At 30.5% G+C, this 19594-nt stretch overlaps 1 long non-coding RNA gene across 2 annotated transcripts in view; it reads left to right on the forward strand.

Annotated features, from left to right (window-relative positions):
- The window catches only part of LOC124948848, a 63806-nt gene that overhangs the window by 824 nt on the left and 43388 nt on the right, over positions 1-19594 (forward strand). The gene's annotated exons all lie outside the window — the stretch shown is intronic.

Here is a 19594-nt window from a genome sequence, read left to right on the forward strand (position 1 = left end):
TTCTATCGTTTAATAATCTCTTATAGCTTACGTATCAAATTATTCTCTAGATTATAAAAATCGAGAACTTAAACTTTGATACTTGTATATAAGATATATGTGTATATTTATTCATTTATTTCTTTGACGTAAATAATATTTCTTTATTCAAATATAAAGAAATTTTATATCTGAGTACAGAGAAATATACAATCGAAAGAATAAAAAGTATATCTAGAGGAAAATAATAGAGAGTCTAACAAATGTTAATAGTAACATAATTAAATTAAATAACCCTTTCAAATGACGACCCCGAAAAATATTATTTAAATTCTCGTAGGAAAGTTCTATAGGCTGATTCAATGAAAAAGAATAAAAAAGAAGAGAAAATTTTCAAATTAGTGAATGAAATAATTATCGATATAATTGGATTTATTACTTATTTATAACGTTATTAATTTAATTGATATTTTTATGTTTATATATCGTAATATAAAAGTGTTTGTACGAGATTGTAATAATATTATTTTTTTTTTAAACTCTTGAGCCAACTTTTGATTTGATTCTTTATTTAATTAATAAAGCAAATCATTAAGCAAGAATTTTATTAAAAAATTTCCTTTCAAAGTATATATATATATGTGTCTACTTCTCGTATACGAGATATAAAATACTAAAAAAAATTAAATTAAAGCTGTGCCGAAAACAAGTTAGGAAAATAATTACGGCATGTAAAGGATTATATTCGTTTGTTAAAAACCTTAGAAAACTTTATTTATAACTTTTAATATAAATATAAAACAATGGCTTCGACATAAATGATATTTACAATTATTTCTCCGTAGTTTGAAACGAAACAAGATGAATAAGTTAAAAGATTTCATTTTCTCGGAGTAACGTATTTGCATTTATATAGGTTGACCAGAAGAATATAATGTTTGTACTTACATTGACGGGCATCGTCTATAAGGGCGACGAAATAAGCTCATAAATATTGCACAATGTGCGTCCGTGTAAAAGCTTGCATTTAATTCTCCCCTGAAAAGAAACTCGCTGACAAAAAAAGAGAGAAAAAAAAAAAGAAAGACAGAAAGAAAGAAAGAAAGAAAGAAAGAAAGAAAGAAAGAAAAAAAACTGCTAATTAATAAAGCTAGAACCATTCGCGTCGGAATCTTTTCCTCTCGTTACCACCCAATTTTAGTTTACTTCCTCGACGAGATACAATTTTTTTTGCAAATTAAAATTAGATATCGTTAAAGCGTTCCTCTTTTGCAAGGAATTTACTGATGTTGCCGACTTAGAGGATTTCTCTTCGAAAGAAAGAAGAATCGTTTTAATCACGTTCTTTAAACGTCGTAAAGAAAATCTTCTCAGTTCATTTTGATCTGTACGACGAGTTTGAAATAAAGAAAGAAGAAAAAAGTACAAAAGAAATAAAAAAAAAGAAAAACAGAAAAAAATAAAAGAGAGAGAGAAAGAGAGAAAGAGAGAGAGAGAGAGAGAGAGAGAGAGAGAGAGAGAGAGTGAGTGAGAGAGAGAAAGAAAGAGAAAGAGAATCAAAGTCTCGAGAAGGATGAGCGCATTAACGGGCAACCATGGAACGCAATTTGTCGAACTAAATTCCGCAATCCGTGGTAAAGAGAGAAAAAACGAAGACATAGAGAGAGACAGAGAGACAGAGAGACAGAGAGAGGGAGAGAGAAAGAAAGAAATAAAGATACAAAGTGAGTGAAAGAGTAAAAGAGAAAGAGAGAAAGAGAGAAAGAGAGAAAGAGAAAGAGAAAGAACGAATTTACAAAGACCGTCAAGAGATTTCTACGTTGCCTCGCGTCCTACTAATTGTCTCGAGGTAGTCACAGCTGCGATATTGTCTCCTCAATTTCCGTGGACGACGATCCGAAGGGTGCAAAACGTTGAGCTGAAAAGCACCTTCCTTCTCTCTCTCTCTCTCTTTCTCTCAAGGTGGTTACACGGATCTGCATGCATATAAGAGACACCTCCTGTTAAATCACGAATATTTGCATATCTAGTAAGAGCCTCGAGGGGATGAACGAGGTGAGTTCTCTCTCCTCCTTCATGTTGAAGCTAGCTTTGAGTTTCGACTCCCCGTTAGATACGACGATATATATTTCTATCTCTTTCCCTCTCTCTCTCTCTCTCTCTCTCTATATATATATATATATATATATATATATATATATATATATATATATATGTCTCTGTCTCTGTCTCTGTCTCTCTCTCTCTCTATTTCTCTCTCTCTCTCTCTCTCTCTCTGTATAGACTCTTGTTTGGATATATAATATATATATATATATATATGTATACTATATATAATATATATAATATATAATATATATATATATATATACACATATGTATATATGTACACATCTATGTGTATGGTATCAGGAGAGTAGCAACGGAATAGAGTATACGAGTCTCTGAATCGTTATTCAATTTCTATAAAGATAACGATATACTCAAAAAAAAAAGAGATACCTTCTTTAACAGATGATAGATTTTGATTCATATAAAATGAAATGAATGAAAAAGATAATGACAATGAATTGTTATCATATATCAATATTTATTCATTAAACGGTATATAAGAAGATTGAAAGATATAAATTGTGGTTATTTTATGATGAGACTAATGGTATAAATGGATTAATATCATATTAATTGATGATATGAAAATCATGCAGCATTTCGGTTTTAGAAATAAAATGCTTGAATTAATTTGGGTATACGAAATGAATATTTATAAAAGGGATAACATTTAATAGCCATTTAGTAAAAGAATTACGAGAACATTTTAGTAGATATCGTATTATATATTTTAAGATAATTAAAGATGATTTTACGTGATTTAATTATTAAAGATAATGATGTTATAATAATGATTAAAGAAAAAAAAAAAAAGAAAAAAAATAGAAAAAAAAAATAAACAGTTTCGTAGAGGTTACAAGAGGTTAACGATACCAAGTTTCTTCTGTTTTTTAGAACTAATGCGACAAGAAAACTCTAATAAGATATAAAATCATGATTTCATATGTGACAATATAAAGAAGTAATACGTGTAACGACATGATCACCTTGACGTGATTATAATTTCTTTTCAACAAATTTAAAACAACGAAAATGCGTTCTCGTTTTTTTACTTCTCGTTCTTTTACTAATATCACATCAGATCACGTAACAGCGTTGTGATATCATGTGACGTGATATTAATATATTTTAATCTTAAATCGGTACTACCTATCGACCTCATTAAGAACTATCCAGTGATGCATAAGGGTGTATATCTCGTTGTCCATACGTATGTAACAAGTTCACAGTAATTTTGAAAGGCATTGTTCGCGATCACAATTATTATCCACGTAATCACAAAGCATAGTTACGAGAGTATGTGTCCTTCTCCATCCTTCCTTCATCCCTTCAAACATGACTCGGCACTCTAATGCTATTTCCTGCTTCCTGCGTGTTGCTTTTCACAATTGCCCTTTCGACCTTACGAACTCTTTTACCCTTTTCATCTTATGTGATTTCTTGATTCTTTCGAACGTGATCTTTCCTACGTGTTCTTTCTTAGCAGATAGATAGATAGAATTAAATTTGAACATTTCGAAGGGTTTATCATTGAAATGCATTTTTCATATTGATAATTTCATTCTTTTTAAAAACGCATTTAACAGGAAGATAATCGTGCAGACGAGAGAGAGAGAGAGAGAGAGAGAGAGAGAGAGAGAGAAAGGGAAGAATTTAAAAAATGAGATTAAAATGAAATTTAACGCCGACTATGTATAATACTACTACACAGTGGGTTCTTGATATTTTATGCTTCCCGTCGTTCCAAATTTTATTTGTCGTATAAAGGATGATTTTTAACTGGGATGAATATTACGTCATGTGGACGTCCGACATTCTGGATTCATTCACGTAGTACGTAAAGTTAAATGGGGCAAGATATGATAGGACGATCATAATATTAGTAACGAGCTTTTAAAATAACGTAATTTACTTTATAGAGATATTCGCTGTTTTAATTTATTTCTAACGATAACAACGTATAATCGATTTCTAAACGAAGTCTTATTCTCATTTACATTGTATTATTTTTCATCGACATACCATTCCCTTTTGCATTACGTGACTCTTATAATGCCATACGTAATAGTGTAAAATCAATTAAATAAAAAGTTTTCCTTTTTATTATATATACAAAGGTATAAGGGTCTTGAGATTAAAAATGATATGGCCTTCGTTTATTGGTAGATACGAGACCTCGGAGATCACCTTAGAGGAAAGATTCCCTTTTCCCTGGACAGTGAACTTCATTATTTTTATCTTCCTGATACTTCCTTATTCCCCCGGAGAAACATCAACTTTTTCATCTATATAGAAAATTTTTACTTTCGTTTCGTTACATAAGAAATTAAACGGATTGTTAATTTATTAAAAGATGTAGTATATTTTATTAAAAACTTAATAATCTTGAAGGAAATATATTATACGAGAAATAATTATTATTTGTTTTATATATTGTATTTTCATTGTATTATGCATTGCATAAGGTTAACGAAATTTTTTATTGAATGAAGTATTCCATCTTTTTGTATTTTGACTAAAAATATTATCAAAGAAGGTAATAAAGCTTAATCCAAAAAATTATTTTTATAATTTTATGATATTATAAAGGTAAATAGTAAAAAATTCAATTAATTGTCAGAATTTATTGAATAATTAATAGAAATAGAAGATGAAAAAGTTATGTATAATATAGAATGATAAAAATTAATTAATAATTAATTACTATGTAGTAAATACAATCAAAATAACAAAGCAGCTCAATTAACCTTTTACTTTAATTATGATATGTCCGAAATGTGCTGTGAAAATTGCTACCAAATTTGTAAATATGGTAACAAGTTTCACTCACATTGTATAGCTACGCGTTCTAATTTAATACATATTAAATTTTACATTGTTACAAACATCAAATTGCTTGTTGACATAAAAATTATTTAATGAAATAAGGTAAAAAATTTTAATGATGGGTAAGACGTGTACGATAATGAAGATATATGGAAAGTATATTGATCTTCATTTTATCTAATTATTTAACGAATTATTTTGACAAAAAAATAGAGTTCTAAAAAATGACAGACATCAATTTTTCATTACGAATAAACAAACTTTATGTATATATAAACAAATATACTTTATATGTATAATTTAAGAACAATTTCTTTACTTTACTAATAATATTTTCTCAGATGCATTTTCACATAACAATTTTATTATTTCAAATAGTTTCGTAATAGACAGTATTGAAAATTTATAAACAATGAGACGTAAATGGCACAATATTGCATTCTTAAAGAAGATATTTAGTATTTGTAACATATATTAATTAATCAAAATTCAAAATAAAGTACGAGATATACTATAGATAACTATGTATAGTACGTTTTTTATCAATTGGTAAATCAATCGTAATATTTCAGTATCTAGTTAGAAAAAATTGAAACTTTATAAAAGTACATATTTGAGTAGAAGGAATATAAAATGAAATTAAAGGCCCCTTGTCGGGAAATGATTTCCATTCTCATCGTCGCGATGTTACCAACTAATCTAATAATACGTTAATAGCATAGGAAGGTACAATGAAAATACGTGGTAATCATCGAATTTGTTGGAATTCGTAAATAAGCGACTTCGAACACATCGGATAGGAACTGAATTCATCAAGGTAATCTCGTTAACCGTGCGAATTCATTTTAGGATTTCGAAAAGAATTTTCAAATCCAACTTTTTTAGATAATACATTCGAACGGAGAGCATCTCGATGAGTATAAATAATTTCTATCTATATATTCCTTCCCATACGTTTCATCGTACTCTTAACGAGATAGGATCGAAATAAAGATCGAAGTTTTGCAATAATTTTGCATAAATAAATAGCTAAAAGAGATTTCGCAATAATTTTGCATAAATAAATAGCTTAAAGAGATTTAACGATAAGAATTTGGTCTTGAAATGGAAGAAACTTAAAGTAACTTTATATTTAACGAAATTTGACCGGAAGTGTTTCCTCAAGAACAAGTTAAGTTCACCTAATCGATAGAGGTATCCCATCGCCTCGTTCAATTTACTCGGGTAAATAAGGTTTATAATGTAGTCTCCGGCATAGAATACGGTTGATTGAAGGCACGACTGACGTTTCTATCAGAATCTTGGTGCGGAGTAGAGAAATTGCATTTCGCGGTACGTGAAAGAAGAAAAGAAGAGTGGAAAAGAAGGAAAATAAAAAAAAAGAGAGAGAGAGAGAGAGGAATAGATTGGAAGATAAAAAAAGACGTCGATGTAACTTGGACATTTTCGAAATGGTGTGAGCGATCTTTCACGTTGTTCGTACAAAATATCATAGGGATTCTTATTTTTCTTCGTTCGAAGGAATGAAGTAGAGAAGAAAAGAAAGAGAGAGAGAAAGAAAGGAAAAAAAATGTCGCGATTTCTCACGTCGAAGACTTTAGAAGATAGCCGTAGCTTGGAACGCGATATAAAAGGCATCAGAAGGAAGGTTGCTCGAAACGATGCTGTTTGAAGAAGTACCTGTAACTGCTCGAACAGAATCTTTCTCTTCCGGTCCACCTCAGTTTTTATCATCTTCTCTTTTTTCTCTCTTCCTCTTTCTCTCTCTTTCTTTCTCTTTTCGTATCTCTTATTCTATCTATCTATTTATCTATATATCTATTTATTTATCTATCCATCCATCCATCCATCCATCCATCCATCCATTCATCTATCTATCTGTTCTTTTCTCTTTCTTATTTCCTTTCCTTCACTTTCAATGATTTTCTAAGTTTTTCCCCCGTTCGAACAAAAAATGTTATTTCTAAGGAAAAACTTTCTTTCTTTATTTCCTTCTTCCGTTTTTCTTTCCTCTCTTATTCCATCTTCTACGTCTTATCGACCACGCCGACGAATTACGATGTATTCGCGTAGGTCGACTTGTTTGCATTCACTTATTTCCATTCCGCAACGATACTAAGTATCTACTCTCAACTTGAAAAGTAATTTTTCGAAACGTTTATTTTGATTAAAAACCTCGTTTAAATATTAACTTTTTTCTTCTTTTTTTCTTTTTTTTTCTTTTTTTTTTTTTTTTCTTTTGTAATTTCGACTCTAAAATACGATATTTCAAATAAAAATATTCTAAACAAGTATTCTTCCGTATGAATATTTGCTGTTTTGTCTCTCTTTTTCTTTTTTTTTTTTAATGTTTATTTAATACTTTGAAAAGTTATCTTTCGTATCGCGTATTAAATTATAATCGATAAATTAATAGGTAAGAAAAATGTTCCTACAAAAACTTCGTTAATTGGATGATATCCCTTTAATTTTTTTTTCTCTCTTTCTCTCTCTCTCTCTCTCTCTCTCTCTCTCTCTCTCTCTCTCTCTGAAGGTTTTTGTGTATAAAGATTAATCTTACGTGAAAATCGAACGAACATATGAATCATGAGTAAAATCGTTTTATTTGTAAAAACATTTTAATCCTAGAAATCAAAGCGTATTTATTTGAAGATAAATTGGAATTATCTTCGTTATCGTTTGAATACTCGTTCGATCGTAGAGAAAAGTAGAAGTAGAAAATTAATCGTACAAGCGTACTACGGAATCTCATTAAAATTTCTCACTTACGATCAGGTGGTTGAGATTTTCGAAATGCGTTCGTAATCAAATTCTCTAAAGCATGTCAAAAGGTCGTGGTACATTAATAATGTTTCGCGCTTTTCGCATGGAACAATAACACTAATGAGCAATATTTGGCCGATATCAAAATTCACGTTAAACAGCGGAAAATACGAACTAGGATAATGAGAAAGGAAGAAAAATAATGAGACGTCATATGAGTCATACTATAATTATAATCGATTCAATTACGCTCGTAGTTCGTACTATTAAAACGTTATCGTTTATTGTAATCATTGTCTTTTCCAATTATCAATCAAGTTGTATAATAATAATTATATAATACAATATTTATTATTATTATTATTATTATTATTATTATTATTATTGTTATTATTATATGTTAACAAATAAATTTGTTAAGTGTTAAATTTGACTTCGTTTATATGTAGTATCTACTCCATTAATTAAATTTCGACAAGAATTATCGTTAATTCCACATTGATAAAGCGATGAAATTTAATTAAACCATATCTGGTTCTATTTATTTCCAGATAATACGAATTTTAATATGGGAATTTTTTTGTTCATAAAATTATGAAATATTTTTAGGAAGGGAAAGAGTCAAGTGAATCGATTCCGATCCTCGGTAAACGAACGAAATAGGATGGAAGTTTATTTCCTAATTAATGGATAGATTTTGATGGATGATTGAACAGGTGGAATGAAGTAATTACAGGAGAGATATTCGAAGATATTTCGATCACATGAAATAACCTTAACAAAGTCAAAGTGTATTTCATAAATGAGGATTGGAGGGTGTAGAAGAAGATGTTGCTTGGTTCGATGTTAGTTCGAACGCGTCAATGGACACGAAAATGGATTTACCAGTATCCTACGTAGCAACGCCTTAGACACCTAACGATCGATGCGAAGCACGATACCAAATCAAAGAGCTTCCTGCGCTTGATTTGCATGCACGACGCCATCGAGTCTCGTGTTCGATCTTGGACAGGATACAATGTATACCTCGGTGTATCTTCTACTTATCACATTGTGATCATGGTCAACGTGATGTAAACGTACTAACATTGTTTCGCTTTTTTATACAAAGAATGGTATGTTTTGCTTTTGTTGTTAGTCGTAAAGTAATGAAACACAAAAAGTATTATTAAAATTAATCAATGAATATTAATTTATTTTTAATTAACATTCATAACACGTTTCGCGATAATTTTTTTACGATAAGGAATATAAAATAGAAATCGAATATTTTCAAATACATGCTTTCGAATCATATCTTTTTCCATCATTTATATAAATAATTCTCAATTCTCGCTAATACTTTCACGAAACGTAAATTCTTGTTATGATTATCGTGTCGAGGGAACTTCTCGTGTAAAATGGTACAGTAGAAAGCGTTAAAAGCCGGACATTCGCGATCTATCTCGAGGGAGATGAAGGTTCGAGCTTGACATCGTATGATACCGTAGAACATTCCAAAATATCCATTTATATATATGTATATCTATATATGTATACAAGAAATAGAGAGAGAGAGAGAGAAAGAGAGAGAGAGAGAGAAAGGGAGGAAGTAGTCGAGAATTTCTGATGAATATCGCACTCGTCCCAACGATGGTGCATCATTTTCGCGTAATGTGCTTTACTCCGTAATAGCACTCGGTGGTTCTACCTGCAATTCCATAATGCGAAATGTTCGGTAAGTTAGTGAGGCAAGGCATTAGCCGTGTCTCGGAACCTGAAGTCACGCTCTTTTCTGCGGGAAAGCAAGTTAGGAAATCCGCAAAGCATGGGAAAGCAAAACGGAACTCAGTCCTCTAGATGGCACCTAGTATTCATCAACCGGTCGAACCAGAACGATAGAGAAGGAGAAAGAGAAAGAAAGAAAGAAAGAAAGAAGAATATATGAGAGAGAAAGATATAGAGAATATGAACGTTAGACAAAGAGTATGTGTGTGTGTGTGTGTGTGTGTGTGTGTGTGTGTGTGTGTAAGAGAGAGAGAGAGAAAATATACATATGCGTGAAAGGAAGAGAAATTCGTTGTTAGGTGTCCTTGCTAGCGCAAGACCCTTCATCCTAGCAACTAATGCATTTCTCTTGGTGCTGCACCTGCCATACCGACTTAACCGAGCGTAAGAACGTGCATAATGCATAAGAGCTAGTACGCGTAAGCGTATGTAACTGTATCGCAGTAACTGTAGCTGTATGTATATTCCATCTCTCTCTCTCTCTCTCTCTCTCCCTCTCTCTCTCTCTCTTTCTCTTTCTCTTTCTCTTTCTCTCTCTCTTTCTCTCTTTCTCTTTCTATCCTTACATGTACCTTATCATGCTTTATCCTCCTTTAGTCTCGTTAAGCTCCACGAACTCGCAAGCATAATCTTCGTGAAGTGTCCAAAATTTGGAGCTTATAGAAGATCAAGTTGAATACGAATACTTGATGATTGAAAAAATTCATTCCGCGTTATTATCGCTTAAACAAGTTAATTAGGGTTATTATATACTTAAATTAAATTCAAACGAATAAATTTTTAACAAGTTTTTATTTTTAATCACAATCAAATATCGACATACGCAGAAACGACATTACTTTCCGGTCCCCCTAATATATCGTTATATTTTTATTTAGAATTGATTTTTAATCGATAATTGATTTTCTTTAAAGATCGATCAAGTGTGATTGGATTATTGATTGGGATGTAATAGATTGTTATGGTTTTTTATTCGATTATCTTATTTATTTCAATAATGGAGATCAGATATTGATCGATAATCATTACTGTTTACGTAACAAGTACTTATGTGATTGTTATTCAAATTGTTGGTAACTCGAAGAATACATTTTTTTCATTGGATATTAGATGCTGGTTCAAAGATTGTTGAAAAAATAAAAGATGTCAGTATGACAGGTATCCGATGACTTTACGGATAGTTAGCTTTTATCTGGTTGGTCGAAAACTGAGAGACAAAGTTTCGCTATTTCTCTTTCTCTCTCTCTCTCTCTCTCTCTCTCTCTCTCTCTTTCTACCCATAAACAGTTTAGTAATCCAGAGATAAAATAACTTCCTCCGATCGCCGGTAAATTGCTCCGACGAACTGGAACTCTTGAGAACTTTACTCTTTCAGTTTATGGTTGGACCGTGGTTTTCATTGCTCTCCTTTGATCTTAGTGCGCCAATGGAATTATACATTTCTGAAGAAAGTTAGTAGGATCCCTATTTTGATTTTGAAGTTACACATTTTGGAATTTGAAAGTTAGACGTTACACTGGCTAAAGTTGGCAGATGTTTAAAAATAAAAATAACGATATTCTAAAGATTTCGAATTTTAATAAAAAAGGAAATGTCGTGTGTTTGCTTTTTTCTTCACAAATTTAAACCTGTCTACATTCGATATTAATAATAATTAGATTAATTATAAACACACACATATATATATATATATATAGTTTAATTTAAAATTTATAATATTATCTGAACAAAATTAATAGAATCACAAAAAAGATTAACAAAATTACATTATATATGTATATATTATATATTATTATTATATATATTTTTATTTTTTTATTATATAATAGTATATATCATAATATTTGAGAGATGATATAAGAAAGGATGATGTGTAAGAATCTTGTATATTTTTTCCCTTAAATAGAACGAGAAAAGCAAAAATAATGGTGCAGGTACGTATGGAGTAACAAAAATGAAGAATGATCTATAACATTGGTACTGAAATTCTCGACACGATTGTTCATTATTACTTATTTCTAGTTAGTAAACGAGATTTTAAAAGCGCGATAAAATTCATTAAAATCATTCGGATTTCTTTGACGAATCGTTCTCTTCCACTCGCTCGAGCATCGAATAGTTATAGTATCAACGAGTGCGATAGGTCATCGATCGTTTAACTTTCGTGCATTCTTCATAGCAAATTTTGCGATCGTATATTGATCAACGTACGCGATACATCAAATTTCTGTCAATCCCAGTCACGCGTTTCTCGCGATTTCTATAGGAAAACTTTTGATAAGAACGGAAAACCTTCTACGATCGATCGGTCAAAACTGCGACCAGAAAACGTGTAAACGATCGATCATACTCGTCGAATGAAAATTTTTCGAATGATTTTTTATATACATCCTACAAAGAACCATTAAATATTCTCTATATTCTATCGTTATCGACATCTTCAATACCTTTTTTTAAAATGAATTAGTTAATATTTTTCTATATATTTACGATGTCTTTAGTAATTACATTGAGAATGAAAATACAAAAGATTTTATTCTTGTACGTTGATTTTTATAAGAAAGAATAATTCAATAAAAAAAAAAAATATATATATATATATAATAATTTAATAAATACATTGATATAATTATGTATAAATATTATTATTCCACAGCTTTTTTTACGATTCGTTAATTTATTTGCATTTTCTAACATTTTATAAAGTACACGCGTACATAGCTTTTATAATTTTCGCACAGTGCTTAGGGAATTTCCTTTCGCTAACAAATATTCCAATTTGCACTTCGTATTATATCATGAAATTAAGTGAACCTTGTTTGGTTATTCACCCGTTTCAAATTGTTCGAATTGAACTGATATCCGACCATACATATATATATATATATATATATATATATATATATATGCAGACAAATGCGATACAAATATGTACATACAAATTTTCAAGTGTGAAACTACATTAAATATAATTAAAATTTTATGGAGACAGTTAATGTTTGAATGTTTTCTGAAAATATTAATATTTTCATCGATACAAATATTACATATGCGATGTTTACTTTTATACTTTCTCATTTATTTATTTTTATATATTATGGACCAACGTTTCTCAACTTTTGATCATGTACTAATTTAAATAATATACAGTGATTTTATTTAACCAATTGATCAATCAAATGATTTTAAGAATATTATTTCATAAATATATGGGTCTTTGTCATCATTACAAAGAAATATATTCAAATATATGTCATAAAAGTCGCATGAAACATTTAAAATCTACTTGTTCGCAAAGAGATCTCTATAGTGTAAGGTATTAAACAATACTGACGGTTTTAGGTATATAGATAGGCAGATTCGCAACAGGTTTGTAAGTAGATATCGATATAGGTGAGTGTTAGCGAAGTATAAACACGTGCCCATGTTAGTACATTTACGTTAGTAGTAGCGTTGATATCTAGTCAGCATGTGCATTAAATCTATTAAGGTTTCGATGCACTTCGATCGGGGTGATCACTTATCTATAAAGGCTTCTATATTGTGAATTCTCTATGTTGCGTGTGTGGTATATGTATATGTGTGTGTATATGTGTCTGTATAGCATCAACAAAAGGGACTCAGAAACCCTTTCGTGATAGATATCCCATCGGGATTCGGTTCGTAAAGCGAATGTTGATGTGATCGCGAATATGTATGTGAAACTACATATGTAAGCCTTGTACGATAGACAGAGATAGAAGGATAAAGTGAGAAAGAGAGAGACAGAGAGAGAGAGAATTTAATGGGAAAATTCAATTAGTCGTTGGTAGAGCAAAAGCTTTTTTGTATTTGTTCAGCCATATTTCCATGAAAATTTATCGACACAGGATATACGTTTGATATTTGTAAACGCGACTTCAGATAATCCTCATATTTTATCGTTTTATCATCATTTTCACAATTTCCGAATATCTATAGATAATCTCAAAGGATCGCTACATCGTAACCCAACCGACTAGCCGAATCTATCCTTTTTATTCCCCTTCTATCTACTCTCGACGAAAACGAACTTTTCTATTACTGTTCGGCCCTTGCCCTCTTCAACCGGGAAATCGAATGACCGGGCCAACACGTGAAATACAATGTAATCTGTTCACTGTCGATACGGTATCTCGTGTACTTACAATTTATACTTGTCCGGGGAACAGCTTTCATCTATCGGGAGATGTTAAATTCGGTTTTCCTCATTTACGAAAAATAACATTCATAGAATTATATTCAGAAATTTTCCCCCGTTTCATGGATTTCTCATAATTTAATCAATTTTAGAAAGATATGAATGTGAAAATATAATATAAAATGGAAAATAATTCGTTCTCGAAAAAAGTAAGAAATAATATTGATAATCGTTGATTCTTTCGACCAATATTTTTTACTAATGAACGAAAGCTAATAAGAAAATAATCTATTTGCGAACGTTAGTAGATTATCCGTGTAACTTTATTTGGAAATTATAATTTTTATCTCTATCTTCAAGTTGAGTTTGTACGTCCCGTAATAAAACGATAAAACTTCGAGGATCGATATTTGAAACCAAGGGTTGAAGCCAAGGGTTTCCTTAAGGAAATAAAATAAAAATTATTTAAAGTTTCTCTCTCTCTCTCTCTCTCTCTCTCTCTCCCACTCTCTCTCTCTCTGTTTCATCATTTATCCAAAAAATTTCAAATTCCATCTTCACGTTCACACGAATTCGCTCATTTTCTTAGAACTATAATATTATTTAACTTGAGAAGAGATTACTTGAGTGCCAAGGTCCCTGACGTGTCTGAAAATAAAAGATAGAAGATATAACTTATATGTTATAGTCACGCTGCTACACCTTCGAATTTTGCAACTGACGAAAGCTTCCCATAAAACAAGATTTCTATGTGTAGTGGTTTCCAAGCGTAGATGTATTCATGGAATTTTCCTCTATGTGTTTCTTTTTATATCTATAGATATAGATAGATCTAGCAGTGTCCTCTATCTTTCTATCTCGAATCTACCTTATATATATATATATATCAACGTAGGTAAATCTCATTGGATCGATATCTCGATAAATCGTTCGACATACGAATAGTCGGTTCTCTTATTGCATCTGTCTCTATATAGGATCTATTTTCAATCCTATTTTCTACGGGAACTAGAACTAGAAAAGTTATAGATATAGAAGTTTTATCAGTTTTTAAACATTTTTCTCGTTCATATTTCTCAAGATACTCTCTTTTTTTTTTTTTTTAGCAACGAATGAATCTTTTTAGAATCATCTACTGTTTCTTTTTTTCTAATTATATACCCACATACAACAGAGTAAGGACGTTATGATTCTTATCGACGAATTACTTAGGTCAGTAATATTTTCATTTTATCCAATGCTCGTATTGTTAAATTTTTCTCAACTTATGGGAACTTTAACTCGCGGTTCATTATCGCAGAGAAAAGTTTTCAGTAAATAACTTTTGCAAGAAATGAGAAGATAGATATATCATTTGTAATTTAAATGCAATTTCACGCCGACTATATTTATCAAGATTCAACGAACGAACGGACGAACGAACAAACGAACGAATGAACGAACGAACGAACGAACGAACTGAAGAATGTAAACGGGGACACATCATTGTCTGTATTTCTGATGATCGTTAATCACAGTATATCGCCTTTCCGATCACGTTATCTTTAGTTTGATAGTCCAAATTCAACGGGAGTTGAATATATTGTTAAACATTTTCGTGAATAGGTTATTCATCAATGATATTGTTAATGTGAACTCTCATTTATTTTAAGTGCTTTTTTGTTCGCAGAAAACACATAGGGATATACAGAATCCATTTGTTAAATAATATACTTTACATGATGTATTTTATAAAACACGCACTACTGTGTTACTTCGTTATTCGCGATAAATCGATAAAGTTTTAATGTACCGGAATTATGGACTTTGCTATCGCTTGGAGAGTGATTGTTGACTAAATGTAAAGATTGATTTGTGATATTCGATAGACGGATGTAACGTTGTTTCCCTCCTAAAAAACTTTTTTAATATTTTACGCGCTTCAGAGCGTATCGATCAAGGGAGTGATCGAGAAAGAGTGTACTTTCGTTTTACTTATTTCTTCTTTTTCTCTCTTTTTTTTTTTTTTTTTTATTTATTTATTTTTATTTCTTTATTATAAACTTTTTTAATCCAATATAGTCACCAGGATGTCTTTTCTAACGTACAGAAAATGTAGAGAAAAATATCATCTCGTATGGCTAGGCACGTTCAGCTCGTACAAAATCGAAATATAAATCTTACATCGTACTTGTCGTCATAGCAAAATTCATCATATTCCAGCGGATGCGAAGGTTATTGGAAATTTTCAATTATCATTCTTTACTGAAACTTTAATTTTATATTTAAGATAAGGGAATAATAATAACGCGAGTTAATACAAAAATGTATACATGTACATACATATTTTATAATTATTGAACACATACTTTTTATACGGATAAACATAATATTAATAATAAATATAATAATTTAAAGTATATATGTATATGTACATATATATAATATCTCGGAATGATTATGTGAGGTGATAAACGAAAATATGTTTCTCTGTGAACAAAGAAACGACAATTTACGTTTATTATTCACACTATTTAAATGTTATTTAATATATATTATCTAATATAAATTTTCTTATAAACTCTCATGCTACTTCTCTCTTCTACGTTCTATTTCCTACTGCCCGTTTCTCTTCCAAATCTTAACGACTCGATTTGTAGGTAACAAAAGAATTTGTAAATAACAAAGGACAATGGAAGGGTGGGCCATGAGAAGCGCGGCAAATTTACCTGAAGAAAGTATACTTTCTTTACATATATATACATATATATACATATATATACATACACACACACACACACACACGTATATATATATATATATATAAAAGTAAATATGAATAATAATTCTTCAAGATTGGTGAATTCTTTCAGACAAGTGAAATTTAATTAACTTGAATACATACGTATGCACGCGATGGTTAAAAAATGTTTCTACTTGCCAATCTTCTGCTTAATGTTCACACAAGAATAACCATAATAATGTAAAGTAATAAATCATATTCTTTTCGCGAGCTACGAATCGCTTAATTAATTTATAACGAGTTAGCACAAGTTGTCGACTGATAAAGCTCGCTTATTAATCATCGTTGAACCTTTGTAAAGGTTATTCATTCTGTTACCTTTTCTCTCCCTCCCACTATTCCTCCCTCTCACATTTTCGTGAGAGTTCAACGCTCTTTTCTCTTTTCCTTTTCAATCAGCTAACGGCTAAACGCTGAAACTTTCATTCAAACCATTGAGAACAGAAGTGCTTTCCGTATAAAATCCGTTCCCGTAATCATTCATTTATTCTTTCTCTCATAGCCTACCATTCATATTGAAATGTTAAAATTGATAAAAATTTTTAATAGCTAAAGCACTCTTTTAACCTTTTTAGTGACGATTTTTTGTAAAAGTTAAAAAACATTTATTTTGATGTTGTTATATTTTATTCATTTTAAATCGATTGCAATCTACACTATATTTACGAAACTCTCAATCAGTTTGATGGATTTTAGTAAAAATAAATATACAATCAAAACCTTTAAATCTATCCGCAAATCTAGCGTTAAGCAAATACAAAGTAAAAAATAATAAAACGTTAAAATTTCCAATAGTAGAGAGCATTATAAATATTAGAATTTTCAAAAGTGTAAATACGTATCAGTGTCCCTGAAGAACTTTATTATTGATTTATGGTTCACTTTTGTTTTTTTTTCTCCCTTTGTCCGATCTTTTTCTTGATTGTCTTACAATCGTAAATTAATTTCAATACTTTCAATGATTTTCGTATAGTTCTTATTTTTTCTTTTTCTTTTCTTTTATTTCTTTTTTTCTTTTTCTTTTCTTTTATTTCTTTTTTTCTTTTTCTGAATCACTTACTCGATAATGAGAACTTAAATTCGTACGTGAGGCATTAAGTCGTAAGAAGAGAATAGGAACGAACGATCGATTTCACCGAAGCATCCAATAAGACGATGTTTCTCGATGAAGATGGTGTTGATTGGGTGCCGAACGGGCATGCCGCTCGTCTCAATTGTACTCTTGAACGAAATTCCATGCGGTTCAATGCGAAGTGCACTCCGACACGTATGCGTAGTAGTAGCATAGTAAAGTCAGTTACATTTCGAGATTAGGAACGTACTGGTTAGGAGTCTTATAAAAGGTTTCACCCTGATACCTTTCACATGTGCGAGGAGGATCTTTTTCAAGGAGTTTAAAATCTTCTCTTTTTTTTTTTCTTCTTTTCTTTTCGTACCACTTTATGTCGCAACAAATCTCTATCACGATCCGAACTGATCCCGTGATTTAGAACAGATCCTACGAGTTTCAATGGTTCGTTAATGTAAAGTAGCTTCAATGATTAAAGAACAAGTGTTAAATGATTCAGTAAATTTAATAAAATTTTAAATAGATTTTATAGTGATATAGCCAGATACTTTTTTACTTAATTTTATATTTTCCGATGATCGAGCATCGGTGATTATATATCTGGAGAAAATGAATTTATCTCGTTCTGTGTCATCATGTAACAATGATATTTTACTTAGTTATTAAAAAAAGTATAAAATATCTCAATAAAAAAGATATATGACTTATAATTTTATAATAATTATTATAATAATATTTTCCAATTGTTAAAAACAACTCGATTTTTTTTTACGTTACTATCGAATAAAGTTCTAGCCATGGTTAAACGTATCTCTAATTAAAAAAAAATTATTTATATTGATCGATTCATTTAAATATGAAAGTAAATCACTGGATAAATTTTCCAATTGAGGCCAAATTGAAAGCTCAAATGTTTGGTTTTGTGGCGTGAAAAAAATGTTCGCTTTTGTCAACCATCTATATTTTAGGTGTGTTAACTTTTCGGAAAGTAGTTAGTCAGTTATCTCGGACGTGGAAACTACCGTATCTACTTTCTTTCGTTTGCAGGTGCCATTAAAGAAAGTTACTCGAACAATGACTGAGTTCGTCGACGATCCAACCAGTCGATCGAGTTAAAGCGATCCACGAAAGTCTCGAAGAGCTTTAATTGCACTTGAAGGCCTTTGAGAGGCCAATGTACCTACACCATCTAACGTCGACTTCATTCGACCGTAAATACGACTAAGCTTTTGTCCCAGAGACCCCGCATTGCGGTTTTGTCTTTTATTTCATGAGGAACGAAAAAAAGAAAATAGAAAAAGAAAAAAGAAAAGAAACAGAAAAGAAACAGAAAAGAAAAAAAAAAAGAAATAGAAAAGAAAAAAAAGGAAATTTCTTGCAATTTTTAAGGCGAACCGCTTTAAACTTACTCTCTTTTACTTTTCATTTCGCTCTACGTCCATCTCACGAAGCAGATTGGTTTACTTAACAGATAATTTCGTTCGTTTGTTTACTTTCATTGCTGAATGTCAAAGATTAGATCAAAACGATTAATAGAACGAGAAACGAAGAAACAAATTTTGTTTGGAATTCTATGGTTATTTAATATCTATTGACGAAATACTTTTATAGCGATGAATTGCATTGTTTTTTTTTTCATTTTAATTAGTGACAGATAAATAGAGAGAGAGAGAGAGAGAGGGAGAGAGATAGAGAGAGAGAGAGAAAGTAAGAATATACTTTTATGAATATATGAATAATGCATATATTCGAAAAAAGTTTTCTCAAGTTTATTTAAAATCGAACTAATAAATCCTTTTAGCCGAGTTACTTACGTAAGTACAATACTTTAGTACAATCAGAATAGTCATTATTACTAATAATGACTAATTAATAAGGATTTAGGGTATTTATAGCGATTATTTTTTGGTTTTGTTGAAGTATGCTGGATTTATTTGGTATTATGTCCTGATTTTGAATTTAACATTGTTATTTTATTATATTCGATAAAGATTTGGGATATTTAGAAACTCATTAATTATTTAGAATATTTAGAAACTAACGCATTATTTGTTGAAGATATTCAAATGTTCTCGATTCAATATCATAATAGCATTTGTGGTTTGATCAATTTAAAAATTTATCAAACATTGTACAT

The sequence above is a fragment of the Vespa velutina genome, chromosome 4 (genome assembly GCF_912470025.1).
Source record: "Vespa velutina chromosome 4, iVesVel2.1, whole genome shotgun sequence".
Taxonomy (NCBI): Eukaryota; Metazoa; Arthropoda; class Insecta; order Hymenoptera; family Vespidae; genus Vespa; species Vespa velutina.